Raw genomic sequence first — 12,969 nt, forward strand, 5'->3', positions numbered from 1 at the left:
AGCAGTGGCGTCACTAGGAGGGTGCGGGGGGTGCAGACCGCACCGGGTGTCACCCCATCATGGGGTGACACTGACACCAATCTGGTTTGTTAGCCAGCCTCAGCCTCACTGTACCTCTCTGTGCTGCGGCTGCCTGCCAGTGCTTTATAAAGTGCATCTGTCACTGTGTGCAAGCCTTGAAGCCGCCGCCCGCGCCGCAACTTTGTCTTAGCGCACCGAGTTGCGCACCTGCTTAAAAATTGCAGTACAAATAAAAATATTATACTCTGCAGTGAGTGTGCACTGCAGCACGTGACAGGCCACGCACGCACGCACTGGTGGTGTCGGACTGTCGGTGATGATGAGGCGGATGCGCAGCGTAAGTTTGGGTCCCAGGGCCGTCAATCTTTAGCACTACCAATGACGGCCCTGGGACAGCCCCTGCGCGCTGTGCTCCTCCGCGGTCACGTGCCAGGGAGGAGACTAGACGGCAGCGCAGGGAAGTGCGTGCAGTGCTGCGCGCTGCTGCTAGAAATAAAGAATTAATGCGTGCCAGCAGCCTGAGCCATCTTTGATATCGCGAGCGGAGGAGCGCCGTCGTCTCCCCTTCAAATTTGGGTCAGTGGCCTACCTGGGACTGACTTGGGTCCGGAGGCAGTCGGTCACGGACGGTGAGAGAAAGAAATATCATTTTTAGAATGAACTTACTGAAGTTAGAATTAGAAATGTGGCACTGCAGCCAGGGCAGGCCGCAGGCAGGCACACAGTCACTAGATTCAAATCGCAATAATCGCATGATTCGCATACTCCCAGACAGTCAAGGCCGGGCCGGCCCGGCCCAAGAAGACAGACCAGGCACAGGCAAGAGCGTAGGCAAGAGAGTCGGCAAGAGCGTGTCACCCTTGTCCTTTTGCCGCTTTTTAAGCAAAAAATTACGCACCACAGGTTAGCAATTAGAAGACCCCCGGCGTGTAGGTAAAAGATATATGTGCGAATGGATTTAACATACGCTTCTACCATGGAATAAGTTAGAATATGATATAACAATGCTTTAATCTTCGAACGGAAGATAACGCTCAGAACGAGTCATGGGCTCACGAGAAGGTGTTCAACGAACATGTGTGTGTGAGTGTGAGTCACATGTTTGAACTTTGAATAAAGCTGTAGCAATCTGGTTGATGGTGCGAGTTTGACAAACTTTCGACAACAGCATGAATGCCTGGCTCTATAAAGCAATGTCTGCATCACTTGGTTTACATTGTGGCTGTCCTTGGCGGTGCTTAAGTTGTCAGACTTCTGACGTGCTGCTGCTACTTGAAAAGAGATAGGCTGCCCGGAGGTCCCCTGCCAACCGCAGTGTTCGTTAGGAGCAGTGCTTTAACTTAAGTGGAAAAAACAAATATAGCAGATACTCACTCTTTAGAGCACCTGTTTGTTCCTGAGAAATGCCAGCACTCCCCATTAAATGCAAATGCAGTGCAGCAGGGCGGAGAAGTGTATGTGCTCACTGTTTCTTTCACATGTAGGATGCGCAGGAGGTACTAGTACCGGGCAGGAGGACCTGTCCCTTTAAAACACTGCTTGGGTGGATCGTGGCTGTCCTTGGAACTGGGGAAACAGCTAGAGTCTCGGCGTCGGCTCAACATCCTGTGATCCTGGGAAAATCACTCAATCTCCCCGTGCCTAATGAAAAGAGTATATAATGTCACCTAGTGTTCGTGTAAAGCGCTTAATCATTTCTATTCTGGGAGTGTGAGTCAGGCCTCGGAAGCATCGCTTCTGAGATGCCCACACAGTGATTAAAAGCACAGCACTGGGAGCTGGCGGCCATTTGAGAACAGAGGTCGGCTGCCTTATTTCCAACTCCGACACACGAAAACAGCAATTGACAATTCAGCGGGTGAATTACCTTTTTTGTGCACTCTTAGTCTTCACAGACAGTCAGTGCTTTAAATTAGGAGAGCTTCAGCAGTCAGCTTTAAAGAGACGTGTCAAGAAGAGAGCTGGTCGTCTTTTCTACATTATTTTTGTGTGACTGCACAAAATATTCCAAAAAACAAGCTCTCTTGCTTTGGCTCTTAGAAAGTTTCCCACTGATCTGTTAAACGTGGTACTGGTACAAAAAAAAGGGAAGTCTAAAAACGATTTTCCATTTTAATTCCCATTGGAAATAATATGAAGAAGCAAAACCACAGGTCCCAAATGTTAAAGGGTATTTGTTTAAAAATCCTTAGCTAACTGTAGCTAGAACCTCACCATGCACTGCTCATGAGTCAGACCTCACATAATTTCATAACTCATCACATGTTCAATTACATTCTTATGACATCACTGATGACCTCACTGCTGACATCGTCCATTGAGTGTGACAGTTTGCTATATGCTTCTGACACTAAATTTGCAATAGCTTCTGTACTGTTAATACGTTTAAACCTTTGTACAATGCTTGGGTTTCTAAGGGGATTACATGTGTGGAGGTTGTGAGTTCACCATGAAAAGTTGTCCACAGCACAAAGGTTGTACATGATAGTAGAGCCTTTACTGCCTAACAAGGGTTTGAGAGTCTTTCGGAAGAAGTCTCCCCATGATACATTGTGCACATGGTGACCACTATATGCAGTAGAGGCCATGGCAAAATAATGGGGTTTAGTTTTCTGGAGGGTGTGTGCTCTTCTTGAAGAGCTGTCCACAGGGTGAATGCTATGTGTAGTAGGGGGATTAACCATCTAATGGGACTTGGGTACTTAGTGGTCTCTCCGTAGAGAGCTCTGCTCAGGGCAAAGCTGTACATAGTACGAGTTTGACAACATAATGGGACTTGGTTCTCTGGAGAGAGTGACATCTCTGTGCAGAGCTTTCCATGGGGTGAATGTTGTGTGTAGTAGAAGCTTGTGCACCTAATGGGGCTGTGTGTCTGGAGGGAGTGGACTACAGTCTAATTATTATTATAAAAACCCATATGTTTGTGAAAGTTATACTTTACATGATTCTGTGCCATTTAGTACTTTTTTAAATATTTCAACGGCTGCTCTGGTTTGTAAACTAAATTGAACATCAGTATGGTGGATTTAAAGTTTAATGTTAAAATAAAAATACAAAAGACAGTAGCATATTTTCTATGTAATTCTTAGTTCTTAACTTCTTACAATCTTTTACCTCCGACCTTGTTGAATTAAATTTTTCCTCTATGGCCTTTGTAAATATTGCAACTAAATTTACAAACGTTACTAAGGATTCTGTATGGTCCCCTTATTTGCCATCTGTGTCCACTGGCGGACTCGGAGCGGAGGAGGTCCATGCGGTAAGTCGTGAGGGGGTGACACCATGAGTTACCCGCATCGGGTGACACCAACCCTAGTGACGCCACTGCTTAGGAGATTTTAGTATTCATTGGGAGGATGAGGTAGATAGTCAAATCACCATCCTTAAAACCTTCCTGGCAGACCAATCGTTAGTCCAAGGTTGTCATCTCCCCACACACTCCAAATGATCCACCTTAGATTGGATCATACCTAAAGAGAAAGCGATAGAGAATATTGTAATCACACCTTGTGATTGGTCCGACCACCATAAAATCACATTCAAAATTCCCTTCAAAAAAACCAAATCATCTTCACAAGCTATTAAACCCAAAAATGTACCAGTGACACTCGAGGAATTAATATGGATAACATGGCCGCATGCTGTACTTTAGATTTGCAAGCACCCAAGAGCATGGTTGACATAAATGATCTCACTTTGCACTATAACAAGACAATGACAAGCATTATCGAGGACATAGCCCCTTTAAAACTGAAAAGGTTCTCTGACAAAGTCAAAAAAACGTGGTTCAATGATGCCCTTAATGAAGAAAGAAGATCAATGAGACTATCAGAATGCAAATGGCGACAACACCCTTCCTCGCCCCACCTAACCCTACTGAGACAATCCAGGAAAGCTTACAATAAAAGCATTATTAAATCTAAAAAAGACTTTTTCAGGAAAGAACTGGATAATGCAGTAAACAGACCCAGGAAACTTTTCGATCTACTTAAAGAACAATCTAATAAATCAGCCAAAGTAGCACCAGTCAACACCATAAATAGCCTAAATAGTGATGATTTCTCGGTCTTCTTTACAGACAGAGCTAACTCTTTGGAGAGGGAACTCAAAAAAGCAGCCAAGGACATTGAAAGTAGGAAGGATACGGGAGGCGAAGAACTGGATCAACAAGAATGAACTAAACCTAAAAACCATGCCAGATGGTCAGGTGTTAAACCGGTCAGTGAATTAGACATCTCAAAGATCATGTCGACCAATAAACCTAACAACCACTATAACGATCCCCTACCAGCAAAGTACTGTTCCACCATAAACCACCTGTTAATCCCATTTTGGACGAAGGTCATAAATGCCTCATTATCACAAGGACAAATCCCGGCCTGCCTTAAAACAGGACAAGTCATTTCTCTGTTAAAAAAAACAACAAAGAACCCCTCTGATCCAAACAATTTCAGACCTGTAACTAACATTCCCATGTTAGCCAAAGTTCTGGAAAAATGTGTCCAACAACAACTGAGTCTACACATTTCTGAATTCAACCTGTTAAAAGTTTGCCAATCTGGCTTCCGTCCAAACCATAGTACAGAAACTGCAATTCTGCACATTGTAGATGACACGTTGCTAGCTCTTGACCACAATGAAACCTGCCTCTTAATCTTGCTGGACCTATCGTCAGCGTTCGACACGGGGAACCATGCCAAAATTCTAGATCGGTTGAAAAACAGAATGGGCCTAGAGGGTACAGTCCTTAATTCGTTCAGCTCCTTTCTAGAGAACAGATCACAAAAATTCATTGTCAACCAAACCCTTTCAGGCCCAACCAGTAATACAATCGGAGCTCCACAGGGATCAACGCTTTCATCAGCGCTATTCAATTTATACGTTGAACCACTCATGGAAATATTACAAAAAGCAAATATCGCTTTCCACATGTATGCGGATGACACTCAGTTGTACATCAAGGTCGCATCAACAGGAGAGATAAAGACCATGAACCAAGCACTATCAAGAACCCTCCATGGGCTAACCAAGAATCACCTGAAGCTAAACCCTCAGAAAACCGAATTCCTACTGATTACATCACAGAAACGCAAACTAAAGACAGCAGAATGGTCCAACATTATCACTGCTCTAAATTGTACTCCAAAGATTGTTGACTCCTGCAAATCACTGGGAATTACTCTAGATAAAAACCTGAACATGTTAGCACATATCAATACAATGGCAAACACGCCCGGTTCCACCTAAGCTACTTGCGAAAACTTAAACCTTTCCTGAACAAAACAGACCTTAAAACAGCAGTTCAGGCGCTGGTCATCTCAAGCATCGAATATGGGTGCACTACCTTGGCTGGGCTCCCCAAGATCTCAATAGCCCCATTGAAAGCATGTCGGAATGCAGCCACAGGGCTGATAGCTGGATCCCAAAAATTTGACCATATCTCCCCTCACCTGAAAATGCTAAACTGGCTGCCTTTCGAAGCAAGAATACAATTCAAGATGGCATGCATCACTCTTAAAGGAATACACCACAAAACTCCAGGTTACCTTGCACAGAAACTCACGCTTTCGGAGGTAACCAATCCTCTAGGAGCAAAACAGACTTACTTCTGGAACCGGCTCGCTTCTGCAAGAAAAAGACTTATGACCAAGCATTCTCAGGAGCAGCACCGAGAATTTGGAACGCACTCCCACAAACATCAGAAGAATTACATCCATCGTAACTTTCAAAAAGGAAGCAAAATCGTACTATATGAGCAAATTTCTCCCATGAGACATTATTGCAGAACTTCTGTCTATAAACTGATCATTTGCGTTCATGGCTCCGCTAACCTTGGGATATTACACAAGTTTATCTTTGTTTTTTAGCTGCGTTATGGTAATTTAACTACTGACTGTATATATGTTTATATGCTATACTGAAGTGTAAAACTGTAATGACCGATGTTATTTTTTATTTTTTCCTTAATGTCTCGTTTTGTCGAAATGCTACAGTAAAGCCCTCTGATACTCTACATTGGGTCAGTTCGCGCTATAGAAAAAGCGAAATAAATAAATACATAAATAACTTCAAGAAGCAAGTGTGATGGACCAAAATATTAGCAAGGGAGTGAAGAATGCACAGAGAAATAAGGGAACAAAAAGTTTTGTGACACATCCATCACTTGTAATCCCTCCTTACATATGATACAAACAGGAAATGTTATGATCTTGGATTGAGAACTTTGGATAGAATTCTCTGGACAGACCACCATCTTTGAAAGGGCTGTTTAAAATGCTAGGCATTGGGAGCACCTGGGCGGTGGAGGAGGAACATGGCGGCGGGCTAACGCCAGTCACGGGAGCTTCAGGAGCAGCATAGCGTCTGCTACATGGCTATGCGGCGTACTGAGAACTGCCCGGTAAGGATGTGGCATCTGCATGGGTTCCGTATGGCTTGCTCTACCTGATACGATTTCTTCCTTCTTTTTCCCCGAGATTGTGCTGCATTTGGCGCCGATAGGTGCTGCGGAGGAGGTAGCGGCTGACGGTGGACGCTAGGGCCGGGAGGTCCGGATGGTTCGGGAGGCGGAGGTGGAGCCTGAGAGAGGGCCGGTAACCTACTATGGCTTCGGGGGCCGCTGAGCCAGGCTCTGGACGCGGATACTGGCTGCCGCCACACGGACTTGCTCGCGAGGGCTGAACAGTGGAGGTACCCTGCAGCGCTTAATTTCAGACGCCTCGGTCTCACAGTGTCCCCCTCCTCCCTGTGTGTGTCTGGTAAGCGGGCTATCGGACGGCGGTGAGCAGAGGTGTATGGCTCTTGTTCCATCCGATTTGGCACCGGACTCTGCTCCGTCTTCCGGCCTGCTATTAGATGTGGCTCTGAGTGGGGGGATCAATATTCCCGGAGAGTTGTGCTCTTTAGGGGGGAGCAGGAAGTGGAAGAAAAAAGAGGTGTCTCCTCCTGGGACCGCTTTAGTAAAAATCAGATACCAGCTGCGCTCCCAGACCCAGTTTGGGCTTAAAATCAAGGGCACTCTGGATTCTACAGAGGACTCGAAAAGAGTGGTACCTACGACCCCCCCGTATGAGGAAAAATGCTAAGTCAGGGGGTACCGTAAAGTCCAAAGGGCCTAAGGTTGGCTGCCCCTCCGTAAAGTCTACTCCATCACTTAAATCTTATTTTAAGATAATGGAGCAAGCCGTGAGGTTGAAGGAACCAGTCCCAGCCCCGTGAAGAAGTCCTCCCTCAATCTCTCTCAAGAATCGTTTCTCCCCCCCTTGTGGGGATCCAGGAAATTGAAAATCGTACTGATACTGCGAGTCCTGCTAGTCAGCTGGATGCCCCTACCCCCGACACGGTTGCTGCTATTGTTACCCCTGCCCTCCAAGCACCTACCCAGTCAAATCCACAAGATTTAGAACTTACCGATGATGGTTCCCCGGATTTGCTGCGCTTAGAGTCAGTACATGAAGGCCCTGTAGTGCTGGCCTCTGGGAGAGAGGGAACAGGCAGAGATGAGCTACCACTTAGATCAGCAGACATCAGGTTGTGGAGAGATCTCCAGAACGATTCACAACTTATCAGCTGGGACTCATTGTCAAATATAACCAGTGGGACACTGACGAGATTTAAGTTCTATCAATTGTCTGCATGGTGGGCAACACTGTCGTGGAGCAATGAAGATCTGAGTACAACTATTGACTCTATTTCTAGAACGGGATAATGGAAACGTGAAGTGTCCTTCTGGTATGGGGCCCTTATAGATCCAGGGGATCGTCTAGATTTAGAGCTGGGGAAACGCTGGGGCAGTGCCTTCTTCGAAAATGGGGATGATTTACGGAAACTCTGGTGTGACTCCTTCTCTATGTTACAGGCTGTGGTTAAACCAGCTAATCTCAGGAGAAATCATCTATACACTGCTTATAGAATGTACTGGACTCCGGGTAAACTATCTAAGATGTCTGCGACGATCTACCACTGCCCCAGATGTAAGTATCCAGCTGCTGATGAACTGCATATATTTATGGATTGCCCGAAGATCGGCCCCTTCTGGACTGAGGTATGGGGTTTCCTGGAGGATGTGCTGCTCATGCAGATTGAAGTAAGTGCAAGACTAATTTTTTACGGTCTTTTGCCGGAATATTGTATGAATGCTCTAGCCTCGAAGTTTGCATTCTATGTAGTAATCATTGCGAGGAGGGAAATCTGTAGAGCTTGGAAGCTGGAGGCGCCCCCTTCCTTTGCAGATTACCTAAAGAACATCATCATGACTAGTAAATCTGAGATGGCCTGTGATAACTCTAGTGCCAATAAGATCTGCGCAGCTCTAAAGGTTTGGAGAGAGAAGTAAGATCAGTCCGATGATTATGCCGTAGGTCTGTCGGCCCGGTCCTCCCTAGTTACATGCGGTCTCCCAGGTGTTGTAAACGGGAGTGGGACCAGGATACAGTCGTACCTCTGGGAAGACTCTACCTCTCTTTCGGGCCCACCATAAGGGTGGTCTCCAAAAAAGGGCTTGTTTGAAGGGCGTGGAGAAATCCCATCTAGAGCTTTTTCCGATGGCATGTATGAGGACAAAAAAAAGGGCTGTTTAAAATGCTTGACCATACCCCTTTCCATGAAGAAGCCCACATTTGACATCCTTTGCCCAGTGTTGAACTTTGTATTCCCACACCCGCCTTTTGTGTCCCCCACTCCATGAAGTTTACAGAACACTTCTCCGAGTGACCTCACGCTTGTAAACTCCATTGAGGTCTAGATGGAGATGACACTTAACTTCATGTGTCACAACAGAACACCTTTAAGGGAACAGTTGTGTTGCAACTGTCCCACTGTAGCTTTGTTACACTCCATGACAGATCTGTTTAAAACATGGCACCGCCACCAGAAAGCTGTTAAAGGGCTGCAAAATGTTGTGTGGTTTCATGACCCAGTTTAAAATTGGCTAGCAGGTGAACATTTGTGTAACTCTCTTGAGGCCTGTTTTCTTTGATGAGTATACATTAAATTGAGAAAACCAAGATAAGTCTAAATATTCAAAGTCTTTGCCAAATATTGTGCATATCCATCAAACAGGGCAAAAGTTATTAGCCAAATAAAAATGTTTTCCTATCCCTTACCTGAACCTTCCATTTGAACTGCATGAAACCGGAAATAGGTGCCCTTGCATAACTTGCCTGCTGTCCACCACTCATGCAGATTGATCAAATAGCACTAAAAGTGTAAGAAATTGAACATTTTACTGTGTACACTTGTAAACCTCCCCCCCCCCCACCAGACTTCAGGAAAGGCACTTATAGACTCACAGGGTGTTCGGTAGAGGCCAACAGTAGGGTACAGTCCAGGTATACTTGCCAAAGATCAGCTGGGTGCTTCCAAGAAAAGGTCTCCTGCAGCTTGTTGTTGCGCTGTAGCCACCCAGGAGATCAGCCAACTTCTTTCCTGGGTACAATAGGGAGCAGCTGATGTTACACGTTACATCTTATTTAGTCAGTTTGCACTATTTACGTTAATGGGTTTTGCCCTACTGCAGGACGTGGGTTCCTTACATTCAGTGCTCCATGCGCCCTTTCACTTTCTCCATTTTTGCATTCAGTGGCCCATGCGCACTTTCTCTTTCCCAACTTTTGCATCGTTTGATCACGTTTTGGAAGCTTTCGTGACGAAGCAGTTTGAATTCACACTGTCACATCTCACGGGGCTTGCTCGTATGATATGAAATGTCTTGCTTAAAGCGCAAGGACGGATTTCAGTCACAACTGTACTAGATTTCTATAGGCAGCATTCAGTACTAGTGTCACCATAAGACCTCAAGTCACCATAACACAATTTCGGGAAACAAAGTCTATCGTTTTCCAAAGCATTATTTTCAGGGGCGTTCGTCCAGTTGGTTTATTTGAACTGAACCAAGAAGACGACAAATTCCAGAAAGCACTGGTTTACCTGAACCAGTTTAATACTTGAATTGAGCAGTAAACGTTTGGTTATCTTTACTACTTTTGAAAAACAAAACATCTCAGCCTTGTGGTGGCTTATCTGGCTTATCTGAGTCCGTAAGCTTGCAAGAGTGGACTGTTTTCACAGCTAGGGCCCTCTCACGTTAATGCCAAATCCGGTGAATGAACGAGCTTTCAATCTGACATCATTTGCTAAACGTGCAACAACAACAACCATGTTTGACGGTAGTAGGACCAGCAAATGAATTGTGCCCTGAGGTCATTGTAAGTCAAACATTGCTGTCCCAGAATCCCACTGGTTCCTCAGAAGGGACACGACCAGGCTTGCCAAGTAAAATAAATGTTGCATTTTTGCAGTCCTTAGTCCATTTCTGGTCTGTATCTTTAGAAATGTTTCATACCATATGTTACTGGTTTGCCTGAAGTAGGTTAGAACTGGACCTATGCGAGGGAGAGAGATGTCTTATGAAACATTTCTTAGAAGGCCTAATTTTTCCAATCAGAAAGTAGCAGCTGGGGTGAGCCACTATCTTCATTCCTGAAAAATACCACATCTCATAACTCTTAAATTGTCTCTTTATTGCGCTTTATTTACATATGTTTCTCTTTCCTTCTGAGTTTCTCCTTTTTCCTTCTGAGTTTCTCCTCTCTCTATGACATGTTTCTTCTTTTTCATTTTATGTTGTCTCACAAATCCCTCACAACTCCGGTGTCCTGCCAATCCCATTTTCCTCACTATTGACTCCTCTGATTTCCTTTTCTCTCTATTTCCATTTGTCCAGCTCTCTCTTTGCTTTTCTGAAATGTCTGCCTTATGCACATTTCTGTGTTCCACTGGCTTGCTTTGTCTCACCGCTGATTCATTATGTGTATCTTCTTTCCCTCTTTGTCTTCTACATCTCTTGCTCTCTCTCTCTAACTCACTTTCTTTCTTATTATTTCTCTTACATTTATTTTTCACTCAGCAACCAGCATTCTTCCTTTTTGTTTTCTCTATCTCTTTATTCAGGTCACCATTTCTCTCTCTTTCACATTCCCTTTGTGTCTGTCTGTTATTTCTCTCTGACGCCTCTTGTCTTTTTCTTTCGTGCCCACTCACTTTTCTAATTTTGTCTTAAACTTATCTCCGTCTATCACTTTCTCATACCTCCTAATCTCTCTCACATATCTATGCATTCTTTCTTTCTCTGAGTCTCTGTTTTTTACTCTGTCCTCTTCACCCGGATGTTTTATTTTTATATATTTATTTCTTACTCTGTCTCTTTTGCTCACTGTTCAATATTTCCATTCCACATTTCTCCTTGTTCAGCTTTGGTAAATTGTTTTCCTTGCCTTCTTTGTCCGTTTTTGTTTTCCCCCATTTCCTCACTTGCAGTCTGTCCCTATGTCTAAGACTTCCTTAGCCTTGAATCTCCTCAATTTTAATTTCTCCTCTCCCCTTGTCTTGCTTGCCCATCGCAGTTTCTCTTTCCCTCACTCCTTTGACTCCTCTGCTTTATTTCTTTCTGTCTCTTTCAATCTTTCAGTTTTTCTTCTTTTTTGTTTGCACAATTTTACCTTATTCACACTTTGTGTTTTTCACTGCTCTGTCTGCTTTTGAGACCCACGTGACTTTTTTCCTCAAGCCTGAAACCTTTTCATATCTCTCTTTCTTTCATATGTATATCGTCTATCTCCAGCTCCCTGTTTTCTATACCGGTCTTGCTCTCTCACTTTCCTTCACTCATATCCCTCTTGTTCTCTGTCTTTCAACTCACATTGTTCTCTTTTTAGATCGAGCCTGGGCAGCGCATGCGCTGCCGTGAAGCATGCAGTAGTCGAGTACGGACTTTGCGCTCCGCCCATATTTTTTATTGGCTTGTGTCATTGTCTTTCCTAAATGCTGTCTTGCGATTCATTATTAGGCTTGTTAGTCTCTCCTTGGTACCGCCTTGTCTGCATTTGTTACCTCTCATAACGACTGGGCCTTTTACTTGTCTCGTTACACGGTCTGCTTTATCTTGGCTGTGAGCGCTATTTCATTAAATGATTTGACCCAATTCCAACCACTAATGGGCAGCACGCCAACAGTTTTTATTTTAAGTACTTTTGGCAGGCGCACGCTTGATTTAATATTTATTTATTTATTTGTTTATTTTAGTAGTGCGGTCTGCTTTAAGCATAGTAGCCACGCTTACTTATTCATTTACTTACTTACTTTTTATTTTCGTTTACTAGCGCCCATGCGGCGCTTTTACATTCATCAAGGTCACAAGCCTTTCTTTAGACAAGCTGCATCTAAAGACAGGTGTGTGGCCAACATTAAAGTGAAAGCACGGTATGGCACTTTTCTCCCAAAAAACCCATCTGTTTGTCAACTTGACAAACAGATGCTTTTATTTGGGTCAAAGCCCCCATGCAGCGGTTTCACTTTAATGTTGGCCACGCCCCTTTCTTTAGATGCACCTTAACTGAAAAAAGGGATGTGGCCTTCACAAATGTAAAAGCCCTGCATGGGCGCTAGTGATGCAATTGGTCTCACATTTGCAAGAGTTTAAGCTATTACATTGCCAATACCTTAATCTCTTGTCAATGCGAGACCTATTGTATTGCAAATGCTTGTTATAAGTAATTCCTGTTTGCCTTACCACAAACAGACTTGCAATGCCACATGTCAGAATATTTTGAAGATGGTGAAAGTGTTCTGCCACACTAAACGTGGGCTCTGAGTGCTGGAGAATCTATGTGGAAGTGTCACAGTGAAATCACCAGTGTTCTCCTACATCTAAATCTGAAATCCATTTGAAGCAGGTACTGTACCCACAGCAAACCGAGAGCCAGACATCTGGTTGGAGTAAAGAAGGGTCCTTCTGCAACTAGATAGGTGATATGCAAGAATTGTCTCATGTTCTCTCCCTTTTAAGTATTCTCAAGTATTTTCTGTGGTCAGAAGACCTGTCAAGCAGGATTCACCAGTGTGGCATCAAAGGATGACCACCGCCCCAACACTGAATATTCTCTGAAGTTC

General features: G+C 44.3%; 1 protein-coding gene across 1 annotated transcript in view; it reads left to right on the plus strand.

The window, feature by feature from the left end:
• Window positions 1-521: 521 nt before the first annotated feature.
• LOC144761620 (uncharacterized) overlaps window positions 522-12,969 on the plus strand; it is an 878,183-nt gene continuing 865,735 nt past the window's right edge. Inside the window, exon 1 of the mRNA XM_078646920.1 lies at window positions 522-650. The gene's annotated coding sequence lies outside the window, so the exon portion shown is untranslated. The remainder of the gene's footprint in view (window positions 651-12,969) is intronic.

The sequence above is a fragment of the Lissotriton helveticus genome, chromosome 6, assembly GCF_964261635.1.
Source record: "Lissotriton helveticus chromosome 6, aLisHel1.1, whole genome shotgun sequence".
NCBI classification, from domain to species: domain Eukaryota; kingdom Metazoa; phylum Chordata; class Amphibia; order Caudata; family Salamandridae; genus Lissotriton; species Lissotriton helveticus.